Source organism: Anolis carolinensis, chromosome 4 (assembly GCF_035594765.1).
Source record: "Anolis carolinensis isolate JA03-04 chromosome 4, rAnoCar3.1.pri, whole genome shotgun sequence".
Lineage (NCBI taxonomy): Eukaryota > Metazoa > Chordata > Lepidosauria > Squamata > Dactyloidae > Anolis > Anolis carolinensis.
The window spans coordinates 15,251,439-15,276,013 of NC_085844.1; the positions used below are offsets into that span (position 1 = coordinate 15,251,439).

Consider the following 24,575-nt stretch of genomic DNA (forward strand, 5'->3'; position numbering starts at 1 on the left):
CTTTAGCTGCTATGATGCAATGCTATAGAAGGAAGTTGAGGCAACAGCAGTCTTTGGCAGAGAAGGCTAAAGAACTTGTAGAGCTGCAGTTCCAATGATTCCATAGCATTGAGCCATGACCTTGAAAGTGGTGTTAAGCTGCAATAATTATACACTGTAGATGCACCCTTTATCTAATACGCCAGTGACAGGTGAGTAATATATTCACTTGCAATTAACATTTTTATTTTTATCTCCATGCAAACTAATTTTCCCATCCTTGCAATATAAGTGAGCCAAAGACCAAATCAAGAGAGCAAAGCTCATATTTTAACCTGGCAGGCAACTCTGGTAACCAAATCCTTTGCTCCTTTTCTACGTGTGTCCTCCAGCCATGGATCCTATCACCAGGGAACAAGTCTCCTCCATTTGCACTTGCTCTTCACAGGTGATAAAATCTTATCACCTCCTGGTGGAATGGCATCCAGTCTCTGGTTTGGGAGGCTTCAATGTCAGCCTCCCAGGGGTTGCTTTCTTTTGCTTTGAGTAACTGAGATATAAATAAAATATCCAAATGTATATGCGGGGAGAGGAAGCCTTGGAAAGTGCATGTGTGTATGCATGTGAAGGATTCAAGTCTAACTTACCAAAACCCTATCCTAGGTTTTTCTTGGCAAGGTATGTTCAGAAGAGGTTTGCCATTGTCTTCCTATGTCGCTGGGAGAGAGTGACTTGCCCAAGGACACCAAGTGAATTTCATGGAAAAGCAAAGGTCTTGCTTCAACTAGCAAAAGTGCCAAGCTGTGACCAGCCCCTTTTTCATACCCAATGAGCATTGCAAAGCCCAAAATGGTGGGGCAAGATAAACCATAAAACCATTCCAGTGCTGCTTGGACATGTGGAAAGGAATGAGGAAGTACAGCCACTAGTGGATGGTGAAGCAACAACTCCCCCTGTGGCCGGAATCTTGAAAGCTGGAAAAATGTTAAATGCCTCTGTGTCTGTCTATACTGTATGTTGTTTGTCTGTTGGCATTGAATGTTTGCCATATATATGTTCATTGTAATCCGCCCTGAGTCCCCTTTGGGGTGAGAAGGGCGGAATATAAATACTGCAAATAAATAATAAATAAATCATTGCAACACTGATCTGGAATGCCTCACTCCAGATCAGCATTGCTACTTGTGGCTCATGTAGACGGGCCCAAGGATGATAAAAGCACAGGGAACAAAATGCATGGGGAAGGGCTGTAGAAGCCCAGCATGTTCACTCTGGAGAAGAGAAGATTGGAGATGACATAATTCCAGTCTAAATATCAAAAAGTCTGTCACAGAGAGGACAGTGTAGTTTTGTTATTTGCTGTCCCATAGGGTAGGACCAAAGATGCATCTACACTATAGAAGACATGTAGCTGACACCACTTTACCTGCTATGGCTCAGTACTATGGGAATCCTGGGGTTTGTAGATTTACAGGGTATTTAAGATGTATCTGTCAAAGAGTGATGGCAATAAAGTACAACTCCCAGAATCTCATATCACTGAGCCATGGCAGTTCAAGTGGTATCAAACTGCATTCATTCTACAATGTAGAATCACTCAAAGTCTTGTGGTTTTATGTTACAGGAGTGTGAATGTCAATTGTGTAGAAGTAATAGCATTTTGGCAGTAAGAGTTCTTTGATCCAATTATTAAGCACAATGGTCTCTGGGCATCTTCAAAAAATGCTAAGGCCCCTTCTATACTGCCATATAAAATCCAGATTATCTGCTTTGAACTGGATTATATGGCAGTGTAGACTCATATAATACAGTTCAAAGCAAATAATCTGGATTATATGATCTGATCGTCTGGATTATATGGCAGTGTAGAAGGGGCCTGGGTTGCTACCTGTTGGAGATACTTCAGATGGAGTTCCCACATTGAGTGTGAAGTTGGATTCAATGGCCTATGGGCTTTCCATCAATAACACTTTGAGAACTAACTAGTTAAAATCAATTAAGTTGATTTTTTTTCTTACACATGGAGACATTTATTAAACTTACATTTTAACTAATTAAAGTGACTTAATGTGGAATTTTAGCATTAACTGAATGCCAGAACTAAGCTATTAATTAAGCAATTCCTTAATTAAATGAGAAACTGCTAAGGAGATAAATTGTACATTTCTTAATGGGTTCTTAATCCAAAGCTTAGTTTTCTTGTATTTGTAAAAATTATTTAACCCTTGTATTTTTATTTTTTTAAAAAAGTAACCCTAAGGTTAAGGAGCATTGCTGTTCCTTAACCTCAGGGTTAAGCAACAGATATGCTCGAGCCACAACATCTAAACCACTTATTTTAGTTCATGAATAGAGTATGATAGTTCAACCAGTTCCCAGAATAAAGTACTTTAAACAACTAGTAACGTACTTTGAAAGAGGGTGGTCTTCTTTGCATCCAGAAGGCCCTCATTTGTCCCAGGAAACTGAATACTGAAGTTCAAACTTTTTGACTTTTGTTGGGATCCATGAAGGAATCAGTAAGGTAAAGAAAAGAGGTCATGAGAATACCATTATAGAGACAATATTTGTCTCCCTTGTAGTCTTTTGGCATTTCTCCTATTCTCCAGGAATTCTCAAAGGCTGGTTCTGAAATTACTTCTGTCAGTTTTTAAAAATACATTTGGATGTAGTTCACCTGGCCCTGAAGCCTTAAATTCATTTAGAGCAGCCAGATATTGCTCTACTACCTCTTTACCTGTTCCATGCTATATTTCCTCTATTGCATGATCTTTTCCATTTCAACATTTCGAAATGAAGCAGGGGAAACCTGTGGAAATGTCAAATGACAGCATCTATTGGGAAGAGGACTCAACTGAGACGCCTAAAAGAGCAGAGTTTGCCCTAGCACTGAATTTTTATAAATGTTTCCTTTCATTGAAATTAATTTTCCCTCTCAGAAACAGAAATACAATTTTAAAGAATTACATTTTTGTAAGGGCCGTCTAAGATGGTTTCATTTTCTCTCCCCTGTCAGAATGAAAAAAAAATGGTTTGACATGTAGCTTCCTCTGATACAAATAAGGAGTGTTTTCAACAGGTTGTTTTTTCTTTATCGAAGATCACACCCCTCTCCCCTAACAGTCTTCATAAACCAACAGGATGCTTCTTAAAACCAGTGTGCATTTAAAAAAAAATCTATTGCAGAAAACGTTAGCATGGAGGTGGGCGATGAGCAGAACATTATGAGCAATGGTGTTTGCATATTTACAGATCACACAATTTTCCCCACCAAAAGTATGTGTCCTGTCCACTGCTTTCATGTGTCCACTTTCATGTGTCATGTATATGCCTTCAGGTTGCATGTCAATAGATGAGAGACACCATGAATTTCATAGGGCTTAGACGTGTATTGTTGAAGGCTTTCATGGATTTTATTGTGTTGCTGTGAGTTTTTTCGAGCTGTGTTGCTATGTTATCTATGAAGATGCCAGGCACAGATGCAGGCATGACATTAGAAACATGGCCATACAGCCCAAAAAACTCTCAGCAACCCAAGACATGGTTTGCTATTTTCTTACTCAGAAATATAGCTTATAGCACCTGATATTAATTAACAATATCCCATCCAAGTCATAACCAGGGCTGACCCTGTTTAGCTTCTAAGATCAGAAGGGATCCCAAGCCCCATGTGTACTGACTACTTAGGTTGGTCTAGAGACAGATCAAATGCCACACAAAGCTGATCCAGGGTAACGCTAGGCATCCTAATGCAGATTTGCCCCGTGTTAGCCAAAGTTGGGGAAAAGTCCAGATTTTGCCCCAGAATTCAGACTTTCCCATGACCTGTGGGAACAGTTGGGCTGGTTCCAAAATGGACCAAGCCACAACGCTCTCCATTGCCATTCTGGTGTAAGGAGGAAGATACACAAGAGAACAAGTCAAGTCAAACTGCAGCAATCTGCACAGACATCCAAAAAAGACAGACAGGGGAAATAACATGGCAACTCATCTGCCTTTTGTCCCCTCAGCTGGTTCATGTTGCTCACTGGATGCTTTAATTTCCAAAGGTCAAGTTGCTAGAAGTGATTCCAGGATGGCTCAATAACTTGACTGTCACAACCATGTAAAATCTGCCTTCAATCCCACCTATTGACATGTTTTTCTGACCATATTCACAAGTTGCTAAAATAAAGTATCATTCCTGCACCCATGGGAGAAATGTTCCTGAACATACCCATGGAAACAGGAAGCTGAGAATAACAGAAACCCTAGTGAAATGAACGTCTGCCAGGAGTTACTGTAGAGTTACCCTGGAGGTATTGCTAGGAATTTGCTAGGTCCTGCAGCGTGACTCTATGGTAACTTCTAATGGAAGTCATTCATTTTAATAGTGTGTTGTACTGTATTATATTATTACACCATACTGCTCACTGTACTGTGTATATTTCATCATTAGGATTAATTCTGTCTTCATGTATTTGTAGACTTGCTGTCTGACACATAGTTCCTCATTATCACTATCAACAAAGTCTGACTTTCCCCTCTTTAAGCCCTTTGGCTGACCCCAGGCTAATTCTTTCATCCACTAATCATTTTCCTGCAAACTACTGTTTCCTTCTGTGTGGTTTTCCCTTCCTTTCTTCACTTCAAACAGAAATTTATTTACTTTTTTATTACATACATTCACTCTTCCGCAGCTCTCTTGGTCAAGGGGAAACGTTCCTCCATGATGTCATATTGGCTACATCTCATTCCTCGTGTTTTCATCTGTTGACCAGGAAACATGAGTCCCCACTTCCTTTTGTCGGGAAAGATAAGGATCCCAAAGGCTCTAGAGATATGGCAACATTTTTCTTCCGCAAATAGTTAACTGCCCTTCCTTTGGCGGCAGGTTGTACACATAACTCTTTTGAGTAATCGGCACAAAACAATGGTTGAATAGTTGTGGCTGCAACATATTGAAGTGGAATCTACTGGTTGCCATGAATGTATTTATCACTCTTACCACCAATTTGCAACATACTGACATCCCTTCTAACATTTTACAGATGAAAGCTGGATAACACATGGGCACAGACCTTCAGAATGTGGCTAAGATGGCAAGACTTATTGATGAAGAAGACACAAATTGATCTTTATCATTTACTATATAAAGGAAAATGCTACTGTAGTCTACAGTAAAACATATAAATGCAATACAGTAAAAAGGAGCGTACACCAACACAAAATACACAGACTAGCCTAATAACTACGCAACATAAACTATCAAACAAACCACACCAAAAGTTTTAAAAGTTGACTCCCTGTCCTCCAAAATTGATGACATACATGAAATAACATAATTATCTTCCTTTATTATACCTTTGATTATTACACTTCTATCTTTAAACATAAAAAGAATAATATTCAAAACTTAGCATTGAGATTGTATATGTATGCATGTTTGTGGATGCATATGTGTGTGTGTGTGTCACAAGAGATCTTTCCCTAATTAAAACAGAAAGCTTATCAATTTCTGCCATTTCGTCAGCATCCATTCTTCCATTGTTGATCTATCCATATTTTTCCATTTCCAGACATATAATAATCTTGCAATGATAATCAAATAACATAATACTTTATAATTCAAACTGAATATGTAGATCCATCACCTCCAATAGCAACAATTCTAGTTTCTACTGTATTTTAGCCTTTAAAAAATCTCTTAAATCAGTAGTCTGCTTTCAATGTTTCTTTGCTTTTTCACACATTCACAATAAAATGTTCACAATAAAAATGTTTCTTCTTGAGATTCACATTTTCAACAAAATATTCTTAATCTCTTTATACACTTTAGGTAATCTTGTTGGAGTCAAATATTATCATTACATTAGAGTATAACTTTTTCTTTGAGATCATAATATAAAACACCTTTCCACTCTTTTTAGACCACATTTTCCCTTCTTTCCAACTCAATATTATATCCAGAATGTTGGGCCCATTTTATCATTTTCTACATTTTACTAATCAAATGCTCATTGAAACTAAACTTAATCTTGAATTCAACTTTTTTCTCTCAACCAAGAAGATTTTTTTCCACTTTCAACCTTTCTATCAGTTGTTTATAGTGATATAATTGGAAGTCAAACTACTCCTTCTGAATTAGTCTCATTTTTAAAATCCATTTTCAACCTTTCTATCAGTTGTTTATAGTGATATAATTGGAAGTCAAACTACCCCTTCTGAATTAGTCTCATTTTTAAAATCTTTTTAAAGAGCTGATTGTCAGGGTTTGAAATAATATATATTCCTATCTAAATGAGAGACTACTGTCAGTCTTTTAAGCCTAACACGTCAAAGACAGAACTAGGAAATGTACTTTTTTGGATAACTCCCAGAATTACTCGTTTGTTGAATGTTTATCCTGTCTTTCTCTCAAAATTGAATTCAAAGCCCCTTACAATATTTTTACTGCTGCTAAAACGTTAATTTATGAAAGTTTTTTTAAAAAGGCATTAAATATCAATATTATTAAAAACACAATTAAAATATTTAAAACATATTTAAAACATAGTTTCAACAAAAGACAAAAAATTACAACACATTGCTTGCATACACATTACAGATCCATAATTGTGTAATTGGTATCTGGGGATGCAATTGCGGAAGTTTTAATGCATTTTAATATTTTAACATTTAATGGTTTTAATGATACAAATTGTTTGTTTCTTTAAGTTTTATATTTACAGTTTTCTTAAAATGTATTTACATTGTTTTAATTTGCCACCTATATTGGGAGAAAGGTGGGATTAAAAAAAGGAAATAAAATAAATAATTAAAGTAAAATGATTTCGGCTAGGTTGGCTGGAGGATTCTGGAAGCTCTAGTTCAGAAAAAGTAACCTTCCCAAACTGTGTTCAGACTCTCTCTAACTGCACTACTATTTATGGATCACTGAACCTTGGACAGAAGGAAGGAACGAGTCCAATGTTACTCCAAATGTTTTGGACTTCAATTCTCAAATCAGCCAAAAGTCACAAAATCTGGAGGTGAAGTCCAAAAACATCTGGAGGACCAAAATGTGGGAACCACATAAGAGAGGAAGGGTGTGTAAAATGAGAAAGTTGTGGTTGAGAAGAATGCGGTGTTGGTGGGACTTCAACGTCTTCCAAGAAGTGTGACAGTCGGGGTGACATCTCTGTTTCCATCTTCTGTGTTTTTTTAAAAGCCTTCCGGCACAAGAAGGAACTTTCAGGTCTACACCACCACCATGTTCACTGGTCAGACTGGGCAGGAAAGTCAAGCACATTCTTTCTGGCTTTTATTCATTGAGTTTGAAATGAGTTCCATGAATAGTGAGGGGAGCAGAGTGAAGAACCTCAGAGCTGCTGCGGGATGAAGTCAGAAGCTGACTGCTTAGTTAAACTGAAAGTGTCACTGTTTTTGTAATGAGTCATGAGTCACTGTAGTAGTATCGCCTTTACTCAAGGTTAACCATTGTGGAAATGTGTGGTTTTGGTAATTAGCCAGATTCTGATTCTTTAAAAGAAAGGGAAAAAAGAGTAAGACTAACACTGAGAACATTGGTCATTGAAACCAAACTAGCAAACATGACCCATTTTGGACATCTTGGTCATTATTTTTACTTTCTGGCCCTCTTAGTACCATGAATATATCGATTGTCTATTCCTGCCTCCAGTAGGAACCTTTTTGTTCTTGGTCATGTGAGGTTAACTGTACCTCAAACAGGGAAAGAACCTCTTCTGGAACTTCATCTAAATGTAGTTTGACGTCACTTTAAGTGCCATGGCTCAGTATTATAGAATCATGGAAGCTGTAGTTTCAAAAGATCTTTAGCCTTCTCTGCCAAAGAGTGCTAGTGCTTTACCAAACTGCAAACTCAGAATTCTAAATCATTAAGTCATGGCAGTCAAAGTGATGTCAAACTGCATTAATTTTACAGTTCTGATGTGTCCTGTTTCAAAAACAGCTTCCCAGCTCAGTCTGGAGACCAATATAGACAACAGCTTCTTCATCAGGCAAAGATGTTATTAATCATAAAGGAGAAGAAAAATGATGGTCTTAGAATTATGTTTTGTTTCAGATGTTATTTCCATTGTCAGGTAAGAATCAAGGTGTTTCTCAAAGGTTGATCCTCCAAATGTTTTGGACTTCAGCTCGCAAAAGCCCCAGTCAGCTTGGCTAGCACTTGGGGATTCTGGGAGATGAAGTCCAAAACATCTGGAAGACCAACGTTTGGGAAACTCAATGGATATCAATGCAGGCAAAGGCCACTCTCCTTCTTGGCCATGCACAATTATAACAGTTTGAACCACATTGAGGATGAACCACAGATCCAAACTATGGAATCCTAAATGCACCAGATCCTGCCTGGTCTTCGTAACTAAGCAAGATCAATCCTGTTTAGTATTTGGATGGGAAACTGCCAATGAAGACAGGGTGCCATATATTATATTTCAGTGTAAGGAACAGACATAACCAGTTCACCATAAGTTGATAGCAACTTGAAGGAAAACAGATACACACAGAGAGACACTGCTTGGGATTAACTAAGAGTATGCCAACCTCTATATGTCAAGCTCTTCAGATGTTGTTGAACTCCCAGCATTCCTTATAAGGCTGCTGGATGTTGTAGTCCAGCAACATCTAAAGGACTACATGGTTCTCATTCCTAGGGCTTATTTGATGTTTCCAGTGTCTAAAGTTTTAAATGTAGGGTCCATCCTTTATACACACCTCTTCTTCTTCATCTTCTTCCTAGTGTTTGTCCCATGAATTCATAGGGTCTGCTTTGCCTGTTGTTTCTACGTGGCTTTGTTTTGGGCATTCCTAAAAAAACCTTCGTGGTTTTGACAGGTTGATGTGACTGCTTGTATTGCAGCTGGCTTCTCACATTGCCTATCACTGCAGACCATTGCCTTGTTGGTTGATTCTCCAGCTGGCACCGCTGGAGGTGGGATTCGATTTTTGCTGGTCCTCACTACACAACTATGACACTGTATTTCAATTCAAATGCCATATTAACATCGTATGAAATACTGGGATTTGTAGTTTGGTGGGGCACTAGCTGGAAACTCTCAGCACCCCTCTTTCTTTTGCAAATGCTATAATTCCATATTATTCATCCACGGCAGTTAAAATAGAACCACAGTACTATATTTGTCTAGCGGGAAAGAACTCCTATTGTGATGAATTGGATTGTCAGACTCATGGAGTGGAAGATGGTGTGTTACTCTGATCCCATCGTTTATTACATCAATATTTCTGTATGCAGCCATGATAGAGATTGTAAAGACTTGAGAAAATCTGTAAGTTTTATCCATCCGTCAATGGCCTGACAGCGTTTAGACCCTTGAGAAATCGACATTTAAGCTTCACTGTGCAAGAGACAAAATAGCTAAAGATTTTGTTTGAGCCTGCACAGCGGCATCCATTTGTAACGTATATGTCTTATTCAAATGCTGTCCATGGCCCTCCATTGGAACATAATGCTACTCTAGAAGTTTTTATGGGGCGCATCTTTGGATGTTTATTGTTGCTATTATCAGGGTTTTGCCCATAATTGAACTTGGTGAAATCATGAAACATCTGCAGGAGGGAAAGGGACAATAGCTGATAATTTACCATTTTTCTGCATTGCCCTTGAATATATATATATATATATATATATATATATATATATATATATATAAGTTTCATTTTTGGTTCTGTTTTGAAAGGAGCAGTTAGGGGGGCTTTCTAATGCCATTATAGGAGAACTGATCATTTTGGGCAGTCTCTTTAAATATGCTTGTCATTAGCGATAATGAAAAGGAAGTCCATTTCCCACCCAACTGGCCCCTCCGCCAGCCCAGCTAGGCTCCTTTAATAGTCTTGCAACAGCCAGGAAAAATTAGAAAGCAAAGTGTTTCCCTGAGGCTGGGGGCCATTGGAGAGGGCAGATCCCAGAGATTGATGGCTTCCCATTTATTCTTCTTCAGTAATTCAATGTTACAAGGATTTAAAAGGGGACTGGGGGTTTGCTTTTTGCTCTTGTAACCAGATGAGTCTTTTGTGAGTGTGATCACTTCCCAACCTGGAAATGCTAGAAGCATTTTATAGAATTGTAGAACTGGAAGGGACCACAAAGGCCATCCAACCGAACCCCTTGCCATGCAGGAACACTCAAACTTCAAGGGACTACAATGTGTAGCTTTCCAATGAGGTAGCAACTTCTCTGCCACAATAGACAACCCTTCTAGCAAATTGCAACAATGTGCACTGGGAAAGTGTTTCATTGCGCTGGTACAGCGGGTTAAACAGATGAGCTGCTGAACTTGCTGACCGAATGGTCGGTGGTTTGAATCCGGGGAGAAGAGTGAGCTCCCGCTGTTAGCCCCAGCTTCTGCCAATCTAGAAATTTTAAAACATGCAAATGTGGGTAGATCAATAGGTACCACTCTGGCGGGAAGGTAATGGCGCTCCATGCAGTCATGCCAGCCACTTGACCTTGGAGGTGTCTATGGACAACGCTGGCTCTTCGGCTTAGAAATGGAGATAAGCACCACATAGTATTAGCAACTGCTAAGCTGGCAGAAGCTAATACTATACTCCATAGTATGTCACACCATTAACTCTGTATTGACTAGATATTAATATTTGAAATACAATAATTTAAAAAATTAAGACAGATACAGACAAATTTAATGTACCACGGTTTTACTGTTTTAGTGCATTATAAAAACAGCTTTTTAAATTTAAAGTATTATTTACTTGGTGTTTTTGGCCAGTTGCTTGAGAATTCCAGTTGTGTGGGTTCTGGATAACTGAAAGTCTACTGTATAAACTAACATTAAATATTCTGGACAACAATGAAATGAGGGACTTTTTGCTTTCTTATTGGCAGTTTATATGTATGTTTGACTCTCGTGAATGGAGAGAGACATACAGAGACAGTCTGAAAGTATTATCTTTTCAGAATAACATGGTTAATTGGTGAAATGCAACGTGTCTGATGTTGCTGTAGGCCTTCAAGTTGTTTGCAACCTATGGCAAAGCTAGGGTATACCTATCATGGGCTTTTTTGAAGCTGAGAGTATGTGATTCTTCCAAGTGGGTTTTCATGGCCAAGATTCAAACTCTGTTCTCCACAACACTGGGTTATACACGCATAAGTCAGTTGACAATGATATAACCTCCTAATAGAATCACAATTGCTTTTTTTTTTTTACTTTGAACACATGCACACATTTTCTAGTTTTTCAGTTCTGTATCTCCTAGGTTCAAACAATGATTTAAAATATGCAGATTTAAAACTTTCCCTTGAATTTCCCCACAAGGAGTACACAAGAGAGAAAAAATCCTGAGAAGGTGATTCCAAAACTGCTTGGGTTGCAATTGTGTATTTGTGTGTTTTAAAAATTCCACTACCAAAAGAATGAGTGTGTAATCTGTGAACCCTCACAAGCACAACAATACACGCATCATGTTTTCCATTCTGACTCTTGAAGGCCATTGCAGAGGTGGGGAGTTTTTCCCAGAACTAATTATTGGACAGTTTTGCTAAAGCTTCAAAAGCTGTTAGACTCCAGTCTCCATCAGTTACTGATGACCAGGGATGATGTAAATTGAACTTGGGCAGTTTATGGTATGGTTGGTTTTTGAAAATACAATAGAGTCTCACTTATCCAACATAAATGGGCCAGCAGAACATTGGATAAGTGAAAATGGATTAAGGATAACCTATTAAACATCAAATTACGTTATGATTTTACAAATTAAGCACCAAAGCATCATGTTTTACAACAAATAGACAGAAAAGCACTTCAATAAAAATAACATTATGTAGTAATTATTGTATTTACAAATTTAGCACCAAAACTTCACACTGTATTAAAAATTGACTATTTATTTATTTACAGTATTTATATTCCGCCCTTCTCACCCCGAAGGGGACTCAGGGCGGATTGCAATGAACACATATATGGCAAACATTCAATGCCAACAGACAAACAACATACATTAAACAGACTCAGAGGCATTTTTAACATTTTTCCAGCTTCACAATTCCGGCCACAGGGGGAGCTGTTGCTTTACCGTCCACTAGTGGCTGTACTTCCTCATTCCTTTCCTTGTGTTTTGCTGACAGTTTTATGGTGTTGTAAATTAGCCTCCCGCATAAAGCATCCCTAAATTTCCCTAATTGACAGATGCAAATGTCTTTCGGGGCTGCATAGGTCAACAGCAAGCAGGGGCTATTAATGGTCAGAGGCTTAACCCGACCCAGGCTTCGAACTCATGACCTCTCGGTCAGTAGTGATTTATAGCAGGTGGTTACTAGCCAGCTGTACCACAGCCCGGCCCCTACAAAAACATTGACTACTAAAAGGCAAACTACATTGGATAATACAGAACGTTGGATAAGCAAAGGTTGGATAAGTGAGACTCTACTGTAAAATACTTTGAATTGCTCTTGCTGACTTACTGACATCTGTGAAAATTAAAGAAATCTATTCAAATACAATGTTATGTAACACTTCTGTGTAAAGTTCAAATTTAAACAGAATAAGCATGGTGAGTATATCTAGCAGCAAATCACCATCATTGTCATCATCATCTAGTAGTTTTGCATTTTGAAAGCATTGTGGGAAATGGTCCTATAAAGTCACGTCTTGCGGTTGTTAATCCATTCTGTGGATGGAAGTATTGAGTCCAAAAGGCAGTGAGTTGTCTGGTCCCAACAAGGGACTTTATGGCAGAAATAGGGATGTCCTGCTTCACAGTTCAGACTCTCAGCAACAGTATTGCAGAAGTCAAGACCTCAAAGACATTACTTCAGGGAACTAGAATTCTCAGCAGGACTGCTTCAAGCAACTTTCTGGAGGTTGCAGGTCCAAACAGAAGGATAGTTGTAGTCTTTATTTATTTATTTATTTATTTACAGCATTTATATTCCGCCCTTCTCAACCCGAAGGGGACTCAGGGCGTATCACATTACACATATAGGCAAACATTCAATGCCTTTTAACATAGAACAAAGACAAGACAAACATAGGCTCCGAGCGGGCCTCGAACTCATGACCTCCTGGTCAGAGCGATTCATTGCAACTGGTTGCAGCTGGCTTGCTCTCCAGCCTGCGCCACAGGAAGAATTCACTGAAGAATTCATGGCTCCTCATGGTGTTGAAAGTGATGGGGAGAGACACCATGGCCTTGTGTGTATGTACCTTCAATTTGCCCATTTGATGGTGACCCCATGCATTTCATAAGGTTATTTTAGGCAATTAATACTCAAAGATGCTTTTGCCAGTTTCTTTCTCTGAAATATGGCCGACGGCACCTCATATTTGTTGGAGGTCTCCCATCCAAATACAAACCAGGCTGACTCTGGTTAGTTTCCAAGCTCTTGTGACTGAGTTCTAAATAAATCGAATAAAGGAGGAAAGCCTAAAAGAGGAGGTTGTATAGAACATTTGGCAAATAATGCCAATTCTTCAAGGCTTTCTTCGTGGATAGGCCAAACACTAACAAAGCACATCTGATGGTTCACAGATTTATTGATGAATCCTCCTTTTATGGCAGAGGATGGAAAAGTGTTGCCCTCCTGCAGCTGCTGGACTTCAACTTCCAACAAATCTTGCCAAAAGGACTGCAATCTAGGCTAATAGGAACTGCAGCCCAGCAACTTTAGGAAGAGTGCAGAATTCCAGGCTTGTGCTACAGGCTCCATACATGAAATAACTTCATGAAGATGGCAGCTAGTAAATCTGAGAAAAAGCAATGCTGCCTCCTTCTTCTACAGCTTGATGACTCTGGGGGGATTTCCCAGAAACTGTTTCATTCTCTGGTCTTGGGTGCGCTTCCCCAGAGCTCCTCAGCCCAGAAGGTGAGACTGCACCTGAACACAGACCACAAAGATCAGCAACTGGCCCATAAAGAAGCTATGGGAAAATATCAAACATTAGGTGGGTGTGTTTTTTTAAAAAAAAAATGAGTCATGGTGGACATAAATTTGCAACCAAGGAAAGCTACTTTCATCTGCCTTCACTAAGTATATTAGTCTGTTATCTCAGAGTTGTTTTACCTGCTGAATCTCCCTATTCTACACAACCACTAAATGTAAAAGAGCCCTTTGGAGTTTAAGCCCCGGTCTCTCAGAATCCTATTCCAACACTCAAAGCACTTTTGTTGTTATCCACCTTCAAGCTTTTCTGACTTATGTGTATGATAACACAAAGTGTGTTGTTGAAGACTTCCATGGCTGGAACCACTGAATTGCTGTGAGTTTTTTGAGCTGTACGGCCATGTTCCAGAAGCATTATCTCCTGACGTTTTGCAACATTCACATTTGCCTCTAACAGACAAGTGTTCTTTCTCCCAAACTGGACTTTTCACAGATATATAAACCCCACTTGCCTAGTTTCCAAATTGCTCTTCAGAGAGCAATTATATTCTAACACTTGAATGACTACACCATGCTAAACAGTTTGGATGAGTATCTTTCGGGAGTAGAAACATGGACTCAAAGAGCCGGAAGATACCACAATAGCCATTCAGTCCAAACCCATTCTGCCATGCAGGAACATCCAGTCAAAGCACTTCAGATAGATAGATAGCTTTTATTTAAAAACCTCCAGAGAAACTCCACCAACTTTGAATTCCTCTATGGTAAGGGTTGGACTAGAGGTCCCTTCTGATCCATTCCAACTCTTAGATTATTTAGATTCTAAGGAAGTAATAGTTGTCCTAGGTTTTCAAGATCTGAGCATGACTGCTGATAATGGGATGCCTTGGAAGTCTCTCATTCATAGGGTTGCCATAAATCGGAGCCAATTTGATGGCAATTAGCCATCAAATGTGTTATTGGGTTGCTGTAAGTTTTCTAGGCTGTATGGCCATGTTCCAGAACCGTTCTCTCCTGACATTTCACCCACATCTATGGCCGGCATCCTCAGAGGTTGTGAAGTTTGTTGGAAACTAGACATCAACAAGATTCTAGCTAGAGCCTGTCCATTTCATATCAACACAGAGGCAGAGATGAAAGAACATCAAACAATACCCCCCCCCCCCAAAAAAATCCTTCACACAGTTGCACCCAGTGCTACATCCTACATCAGGGTTGTATCTTACTTTTCTACCCCCATTTAGTCTCACAACCCTCCCCAAAGAACCCAAGGACAACCGAAACCTGCTGCTTGAATCTTCATTGCAATCTGGGGTGATCCAATAGTGAGCTTTGAACCCAGACTGTAATCACTCAAAGTTTCATCAACACTTTGCACTGTCAAGAAAAAGAAACACAAGAAGGTGGGGGGAAACAGCCTTGGGTGTGTGGTTACTGTAAATGTTCATTTTGTGACAAGAAAAAGAAGTGAACTCTATAATGCATGACATTAAGACTCCTACACACATATGCTTTTTTCTGGCTTTGAGCAAGCTTTTCTTTTCCTGTTACAAAAAAAGGGGGTCCCCCCATGAAAAAAACCAATCTCTCGAAGCAAAATACACACATATACAGCATGAGTGATGTGTACATTTTCAGTATGAATTTCAGATGACTTGTCTGTGTAGTGCAACTAAGGTGAAGGCTTGACATTATCATTTGATGCTTTCAAAAAGAAAAAAGTCAAGACACATATGCATCCCTGCTCAACCACAATAATACACTGTGTGGCTTGGGGCAAGTCACACTCTCTCAGCTTCAGAGGAAGGCAATGGCAAACCTACTCTGAACAAGCCTTGCCAAGAAAATCCCATGATAGGTTGCCATTAATCAGAAATGACTTAAGGCACACAACAACAATGCAAAAGAGCCATAAGTGTAGAGCTGAAGTCTTCAGTGATGGATGTCTCTAGGTTCCCATACTGGTGGAAGCTAAGGATCTATTATGGATTATTGCTTGAAGGAACTATCCAAGGTGCTAGATGCTATCCCCAATATATGTTCATATTATTAACAGAGTAGTAGCAGCATATCTTGCTTTTATCTCTGTGGTGGAGATTCAAATCTCCCATAATAGCTTCTTTAAAATTCAGACTAAACCTCTATGTAGATTCAACACACACACCGACATAGGAGCCTATCCCCCAAAGAGATTCAGCACTTTGTGTCGATCTTTACAGTTCAGATTAAAATCCATTTTTGATTCACCACTAAAGAGCATTGCTGAGTGAGCCAAGGAAAGCAAAAACCATGCAATTCCTATATTTATTAATTTGTTTGTTTGTTTATAGCACTTTTACCCTGCCTTTCTCAACCCCAAAGGGGACTCAAGGAAGCTTACAAAATAGGCGACAATTCTATGCCTTTAAACAATGTACAGTAAAAATATATAAAATTGAGTTATAAAATACAATTGAAACATTTAAAAGCATTTAACACAATACAAACATACTGTATATACTCGAGTATAAGTCTAGTTTTTCAGCCCTTTTTTTAAGACTGAAAAAGCCCCCCTCGGCTTATACTCGAGTGAGGGTCCTGGTTGGCTTATATTTGGGTCAGCTTATACTGGAGAATATATGGATGCAACCACCTTTAAAGTTATTTGAGGACAAGGGCAGAACAAAGTAGCACTTCCAAAATGAAACCAAGAGAAGTAATAAAGTCTCTTGATAAGTGTAGTGTATCATGGTTTGGAAAATGGCTTTTTCAAGTGCCTTTTAAGGCATTTTTAAAGACTTTTTGCAGTTTGAATCATTGGTTCATGTTCTAGTCACTAGTGTAGAAGAAAAAACTCTCAGCATTTTCTATATGACATCCTTTCAAATGTTTAAAGATGGTTATCATGAAAACTTTCAGTCTTGTCTTTTCCAAGCTAAACGTACCCATTTCTCTAAGCTGTTCCACATAGAGATTCATGGTTACCAGATCTTTTATCATTTTGGTCATCCTATGCACACAAGCATTTAACATATAAGCGTTTACAGCTTTGACATGGTCTGGATCAAGGATTATGTGCAAGGTTTTTGGATGAATGGATTTATCCACTCTATGTTTTAAGTTTTGTATATTGTCTCATGTGTTTTAATGTCTAATGTAAATTATTTTTAACTGCTTTATGTTTTATGGTATTGTTGTTTATTGTTGTTTTTTAAGGGCCCCTGATGGCACAGTGTGTTAAAGTGCTGAGCTGCTGAACTTGTGGACCAAAAGGTCCCAGGTTCAAATCCTGGGAGCGGAATGAGCACCCGCTGTTAGCCCCAGCTCCTGCCAACCTAGTAGTTCGAAAACATGCAAATGTGAGTAGATCAATAGGTACCGCTCCGGCTGAAAGGTAATGGTGCTCCATGCAGTCATGCCAGCCACATGACCATGGAGGTGTCTATGGACAATGCCAGCTTTTTGGCTTAGAAATGGAGATGAGCACCAACCCCCAGAGTCGGTCACGACTGGACCTAATGTCAGGGGAAAACCGTTACCTTTACCTATTGTTGTTTTTATTGGCATTGAATCTTTGCCAGATCTGTAGGCCGCCTTGAGTCCCCTTGGGTGAGAAAGACAGGGTAGAAATGACGTAAATAAATAAATCCTCCTCTGGATGTCATTCAGCTTGTATACTTCTTAAACCATGATGTCCAAAACTGGACACACTATTCCAGATGAAGTCTGACCAAGGCAGATTTGAGTGGCACTATTTCCCTTGATGGGGCTGTAACACTCTCATCAATGCTGTCTGCAGTTGTACCGGCCTTTTTGGCTGCTGCATCACACTGATGGCTCATTTTTACTTTGTGGTCTACTAAGTCTTTGATGCCTTTCATATGGAGCAGTTTCAAGTCTGGCATGCTGGCACAAAAGTGACATCAGGAAATAGGATTGTCCTGCTCTCCACCTCATTGTAATTGATTTGTTTATTTTTTTAAATAAATACCCATACTTCACTGCAATTACAAAGGTGCTTTTGCTAAATGATTTTTTTAAAAAATCTTCAGAGCAGCAGAACTTTGGGAAGGCAGAGTTACACTTCTACCTGGAAGTACAGCTGTGAGGCCCCAAATTGGCAAAGCAGGGCAGTAGCACAACACTTGGAAAGTGTGATAGTTAGAATCACCATAAGGATAAATTGCCACTAACTCAGATCATAGGAACAGAACACCACAGGACAGTTGTTTCATGCAATCAGTGGCATGGGTAATTTTGGATTTTAGAGTATTTTGAATTTCAAGGGTCTGGATAAGGGATGCTCAACCTATGCACGGCACAATTCCAGAAAATACTGAGTAACATGAGCAAATTACTTTCGAAGGGATGTTCTGCATGCTCTAGTTTTTCAAAGAATATGCCCCCATCTTGCATGGGAAATGAATCTGAAAGAGGAGTTTTAAAGTGAATATTTGATATAGGCTGACATCTCAGTCTACAGAGGAGAAAAAGTCAAAAGTTTACCAGCCTACTGCTCTTTTTTCCAGCTGAGACTGTTATGTTTGCAAAGAGTCCTGTCTCGAGGAAAACCCCAGCTGTCAAACCATTTCTTTGCCTCCAACGCCCGACGTTGACATATGTATGACAGCTGAAGCTAAACCACAGCATGGATACCACAGAATGCCAAGGTAGCTTTATATATAGCCCACAATGTTATATTCATGCTGCGTGGAAAGGGAGAAAGTCTTATGACTTGTAGCGATCTGGTTTTAAGCCAACAAAAACAAATTGGTAAGGGGGAGGAATAGTTTTAAGAGGTCTGTTAATTTTTCCATCTCTGAACTTTCCAACTAGAAACAGTAGTGCAATATGCAGATTAGATGCATATTAGATTTTTTTTTTTTTTACAAAACATCTGAACAATAAGCTACTTTCTGCTACATGTTACTGGCAGGAGCTGCAAGGAAAGTTTGAATGATGACGGCAATGAAGCATGAATGCAAAAGGAGGTAAATGGAAGAAAGGGTGGACTGAATCACTGGACTTTCCATTCATGTCACTCACATACGTTCACTTGAAAAATCCATTTAATCTTCTCCCTTTTTGGTATTAGGTAATGATTAATTGATTACATGTGGTGCAATTCTACACTGTAGAATTAGTTCAGTTTGGCACCACTTTATCTGCCCTGGATCAATGCTATGGAATCATGGGAACTGTAGTTTGAAGAGTCACCAGAACTCATTGGCAGAGAAGGCTAAGGACCTTATAAAACCAAAAAATAAATAATCCTGATTTAAATCCATGAGTAGTCCTTCTGTTCCTGAGCACCCTGGAGCAAAGAAGCAGCTTGTCCAGGGATAACAACTGTTTCTTTCTCCTTGAACCTTCACATGGAGAGGCAGACAGTCCTTGGGCACAACCCCACAACTGATTAGTGACCATGGGGCTATCCTAGGGATGCCCTCAGTTTGTTTATTTATTTATTTATTCATTTATTTACAGTATTTATATTCCGCCCTTCTCACCTCAAAGGGGACTCAGGGCGGATTATAGGGCAAACATTCAATGCCCATAAACGCATCGAGACAGAGACAACAGACAGACAGACGCAGAGGCAATTTAACCTTCTCCTGAGGGGATGTTCGATTCTGGCCACAGGGGGGAGCAGCTGCTTCATCATCTACTCTGATGGCACTTCCTCACTTCCTCATTCCAACGTTGTAAATTAGTTAAACTTGCCTCCCCACTTTTTATAAGTGGTACCTTATTTCCTACTTGATAGATGCAACTATCTTTCAGGTTGCTAGGTCAGCAATGAGCAGGGGCTGTATTTTATTTTTAATTGACGGGTGCTCACCCCACCACGGGCTGGCCTCAAACTCATGACCCCATGGTCAGAGTGATTTATTGCAGCAGCTGTTTACCAGCCTGAGCCACAGCCCGGCCCAGTTCCCTTGGACATCTAAAAGAAGAGGAGGGGAAACTGCTATTCCTGCTTGAGTACTGGCATAGGTCTGCTGTATCTCTATATACACTCTGTCAGCGGTCCTTTTGGATTTCAGTCATTGCCCAACAAAGGATGTTTTCCCCAAACGTTGGGAGTGATAAAGTTGGCAAGGCTATCAAATTCAAGCAAGACTTTCAGAGCTAGATGCCTCCTATACTTACGCTGAGTAGTCCTTGCTTAAGTGCCTCCAGATGTTATAGGGCAGAGATGTCCAATCTTTGGTCCTCCAAGTGTTTGGGACTTCCTCCCAGAATCCCTGTCCAATGTTTAGGAATTATGGGAGCTGAGGTTTAAAACACCAGGATGATCAAAGGTTGGGCACCACTGTCATGGAGCATATCCATTCAGTCTACAGTGGATAGGAAATGCAACTGGAAAGTCTGAGGCCAATACATGGGCAGCCATGTCACACGTATCCAGCAGAAGCCCTATGCAGAATTTCAGATACAGGTAGGAATTTGTCTACGTGTGTCTTTGCAAGATACATTCATAACTTGTAAAAGTTATTTTCTAGAGTACAATAAGACCCCTGCATCCTCAGGGGATATATTTCTGGACCTTGCATGAATATATGAATCCACAGATAATAGTGCATCCTATTGAAATTAATGGTGCTCCATGCAGTCATGCCAGCCACATGATCTTGAAGGTGTCTACGGACAACGCCGGCTCTTCGGCTTAGAAATGGAGATGAGCACCAACCCCCAGAGTCAGACATGACTGGACTTAACGTCAGGGGAAACCTTTACCTTTACCTATTGAAATTAAAGACATCTGTCTCCAAAATACCATAGTGTCACACTGGAGGATCTAGAAAATGAGATCCAAAGAGGACATATGTTGTTGTATGTGGATAAATTAAATTGTGGATATTGATTTGTGGATAGTATATAGTTGCCCAAATCCCAAAGACATCTTGCATGGTGGTTCTGGGGGTTGTAACCCTTCTAAAAATGGAACTATTCCAAGTTGTGTGGCAAGTTAATGCCTGTTTCCAATTTGCTGCTCTGGTTTTTGTGCAGCTACGCTGGCTCCAGGCCAACAAATCATGCCCTTTGTGGTTTCAATGAAAAGAGAAGACTCTTTTAACACAGTTATCAAGAATCCACAGGGGAAGGGGGGAAAGACCCTGGAGTCAAGGACTCCAACATGTGCTATCAGAAAGGCTCCTACACCCCCAGCTCTGTCTCTGGAAAGATTGATGTCTTTGTCAAAAGGCACTTCATCCTATAGATAACTGGAAGGAATGTTTGTTTGGGCAGTAGGTGTGTTGGATTCATGACCTGTTTGCTGAGGCAACAAAGGCTTCCAGGAGAGGCGGGGAGAGGAAAAGCTTAAGTTAACATCTCTGATGGGTCCCGGTGTTTAGCAAACAACTGTGGTTGAACTTAGCAAATAATGAGGAAGGGGCTGGGAGGGGCTCGGCGGACAGGTTTCTGAACTGAACAGTTTAGAGTCTTTAGACTATTTTCCAAACCTGGAGGCTTTCCAAATGTGTGTATGAGGACTATAACTCCCATGGTATGGAACCACAGCTCCTAATTCCTATAATCATGCTAACAGAGAAGGATGGGTGTTGTGGATCAACTCATCAGATAGGAATCATGTTGGAAAATAATGATTCCTGTTGCATTTCCATTTCCATTCCTTTTAACTAGAAACCAAGATTTAAAGTACACTCAGGCTGTATATTTGTGTCCTACTTGCCTAAGAGTATGTTTCATGGTAATGTAGAACCTGAGGAAAGTTACTCTTGGGGAGTGCAACACACACAGTGCTGGTTGTATTGCTGGGGTCTAATTCAAGCCCCTGTTCAGTCATAAAAGATACCCAGAGGTAAAGCTCCTCTCTTTGCTTAAGTGTGTCCAGATATCATAGAGACTATCAACCGAGGGTATATCTGCATTATAAAACTAATGTAGCTCGATACCCTTTAACTACCATGATTCAATACTATGGAAACAAGGGAGTTGTATCTTGGTCTTCTCTGTGAATAAGAATACATTGCTTTCTGTTCATGAAGTTGGGAGACAAATGCATTGGTACCTTCACAGGAGATCCTTCTTTTTGTCTCACTACCTTCTGGGAAATGTTTGGTGGCTCACCAAACTATAACTCTCAGGGTTAATAGCCATGGCAGTTAAAGTGGTGTCAAACTACATTCATTCTACAGTGTAGATCCATCCCAAGGCTACAGAAAGCTTTACCTTAATGTGGGCAGACAATGCCACTGACCAATCTGAGGCCCAACACATGGCCAGTGATGGGCTACATATCTGTTCAAATTTCCAAGTGCAGATGAAAATTTGTTTGCCCATCTCTTCTGATGAAAGGCACACACTTAACTTTGAAAAGATCTCCTTTTTGGACTTTGCTATTGGGTGCCTTCAAGTCATTCTGAATTATAATGAACCTAAGACAAATCCATCATAGGGTCTTCTGGAGCTGAATGTGTGAGGCTTACCTAAGATCACCTACTAGTTTCCCATAGCCAGGCAATGAATGAAACCACATTCTCCAAAGTTATAGGAAAATGCTCACCATATTGGCTCTACTTGGCCCCCAAACACCACTGTCAGTAGGGCCATTTGCTATATTGTCTCAAAGATTCTGAAAGCTGTATTGGATTGTTAAGAGTGTGCCTTCCAATCAGTGTGGATGTCTTCAAGCTTGCCTGTTGATCTGTGGTGACCCCTTGAATACCCAGAGATGGTTTTGCCAGTTCCTCCCTCTGAAATATAGCCTGCAGCACCTGGTATTCATTCAAGTGCTAACTAAAGCTGACCCTGCTGAGCATCCAAGATCAGACAGGATCTGGTACATTTGGAGTACAGCAGAGTCTCACTTATCCAAGCTAAACGGGCCGGCAGAAGCTTGGATAAGCGAATATCTTGGATAATAAGGAGAGATTAAGGAAAAGCCTATTATACATCAAATTAGGTTATGATTTTACAAATTCAGCACCAAAACATCATGTTATACAAGAAATTTGACAGAAAAAGTAGTTCAATATGCAGAAATGTGATGTTGTAATTACTGTATTTATGAATTTAGTACCCAAATATCATGATGTATTGAAAACATTGACTACAAAAATGGTTTGGATAATCCAGAGGCTTGGATAAGCGAGGCTTGGATAAGTGAGACTCTACTGTACCAATACAAATGTAATTACAGTAAATAAAATTTTATTTTTGCTCTGCCAAATACGACACATGAATTCTTCTGCACTAATTTTCCTGTTCCTGCAGATAGTGGAAGGACAGCAGGGAGGCAGCCAGTCCAGCCTACATCTAAAGGAAATTCAACATCTTTTAACAAAACAGCTTTCAGCAAATGATTCTACATTGCTGAGATGACCACCAAGAAAGATCCATCAAACATCTCCCAGAGGGGACTGAGACAGAACGAAGGATCTCCCGTGAAGATGCCAAGGCATTGGTCGCCCAACGTAATTAGCAGAAAATAATGTACTCATATGAAGAAGAGATCAGTGAATATTCCAAGCTGTCAGCCTCTGGTTCAACAAAATTAGAGGTGTCAACCAGCACTTAAGATGTTGGTAGGTTGCATGAAAAAGCGCTTTGTTTTAATGGTTGCCCCAGGCTCCGGAATTCTCTTTACAAGGGGCTCAGCTTATCTGACTTCCTTTTGGCCTTCTCCAACAGATGTGAAATACTCCTCTCTCTTCTTTCCAGGAGACTTTGAATTTAACAGCTTAATTTGCTGCTCTTACTTTTTTGTTACTACTTTGATGGATGGATTGATTGATTGACTGATGTGACTCTGCTGATATTTTGCCTTTCATGGTTATTTCAGATTGATAAAGTGCAGACGTTTGCATTAATTGTTTTGTTTTGCTTCTACGTTTGTATGCGGAAAGGAAGGCTTTAACAATCTTTTAAAAAATCGATCAAACAAATAAATATAAATTAGTGATTTAAAAAACCAAATGTATTATAAACAGAATAATGGCTCTAATGAAATTCAGCACACATAGCATCAACCATTCAGCTATGACTTTAAGCCAATTAGAGATACTGAAGCTGTGTATGAAATTGCAGAAGAAACACAAGTTTGTTGTATGCCTTCAAGTCCTTTCCAAGTTGGGATGACAATATTATGGTGTTTCTGTGAGTTTTCTGGGCTGTATGGCCATGTTCCAGAAGCATTCTCTCCTGACATTTCAGAGGTTGTGAGTTCTGTTGGAAACTAGGCAAGTGGGGTTTATATATTTGTGCAATGTCCAGGATGGGAGAAAGAACTCTTGTCTGCTTGAAGCAAGTGTGAATGTTTCAATTGGCAACCTTGATTGGCACTGAAGGGCCTTGCAGCTTCAAAGCCTGGCTGCTTCTTGCCTGGGGAAATCCTTTGTTGGGAGGTGTTAGCTCGCCCTGATTGTTTCATGTCTGGAATTCCTCTGTTTTCTGAGTGTTGTTCCTTATTTATAACAATCACCATGTCAGACAAACACAGAGAAGCCACTGAAATACACAAACATGTGGACAATTTCAACAGAAAGGAGGAAACCATGCAAATGAACAAAATGTGGCTACCAATTTTTTTTTAAAAAAAAAACCCTCTAAAATCAGGACAGTAAATAAAGAACAACACCCAGAAAACAGGAATTCAAAACATGAAGTCCTTCTGCCAGGCTTTGAAGCTGCAAGGCCATTCAATGCTAATCAAGGTGGCCATTGCAACATTTACACTTGCCTCAAGCAGACAAGAGTTCTTTCTCCCATCCTGGACATTCTACAG

At 39.7% G+C, this 24,575-nt stretch overlaps 1 long non-coding RNA gene across 1 annotated transcript; it reads left to right on the forward strand.

Annotated features, from left to right (window-relative positions):
- Positions 1-23,755, forward strand: LOC103278468 (uncharacterized). Its single transcript, XR_506072.3, has 3 exons — positions 1-191; positions 18,352-18,492; positions 23,066-23,755. It is a non-coding gene; the product is annotated as an uncharacterized LOC103278468 (long non-coding RNA).
- Positions 23,756-24,575: the final 820 nt, after the last annotated feature.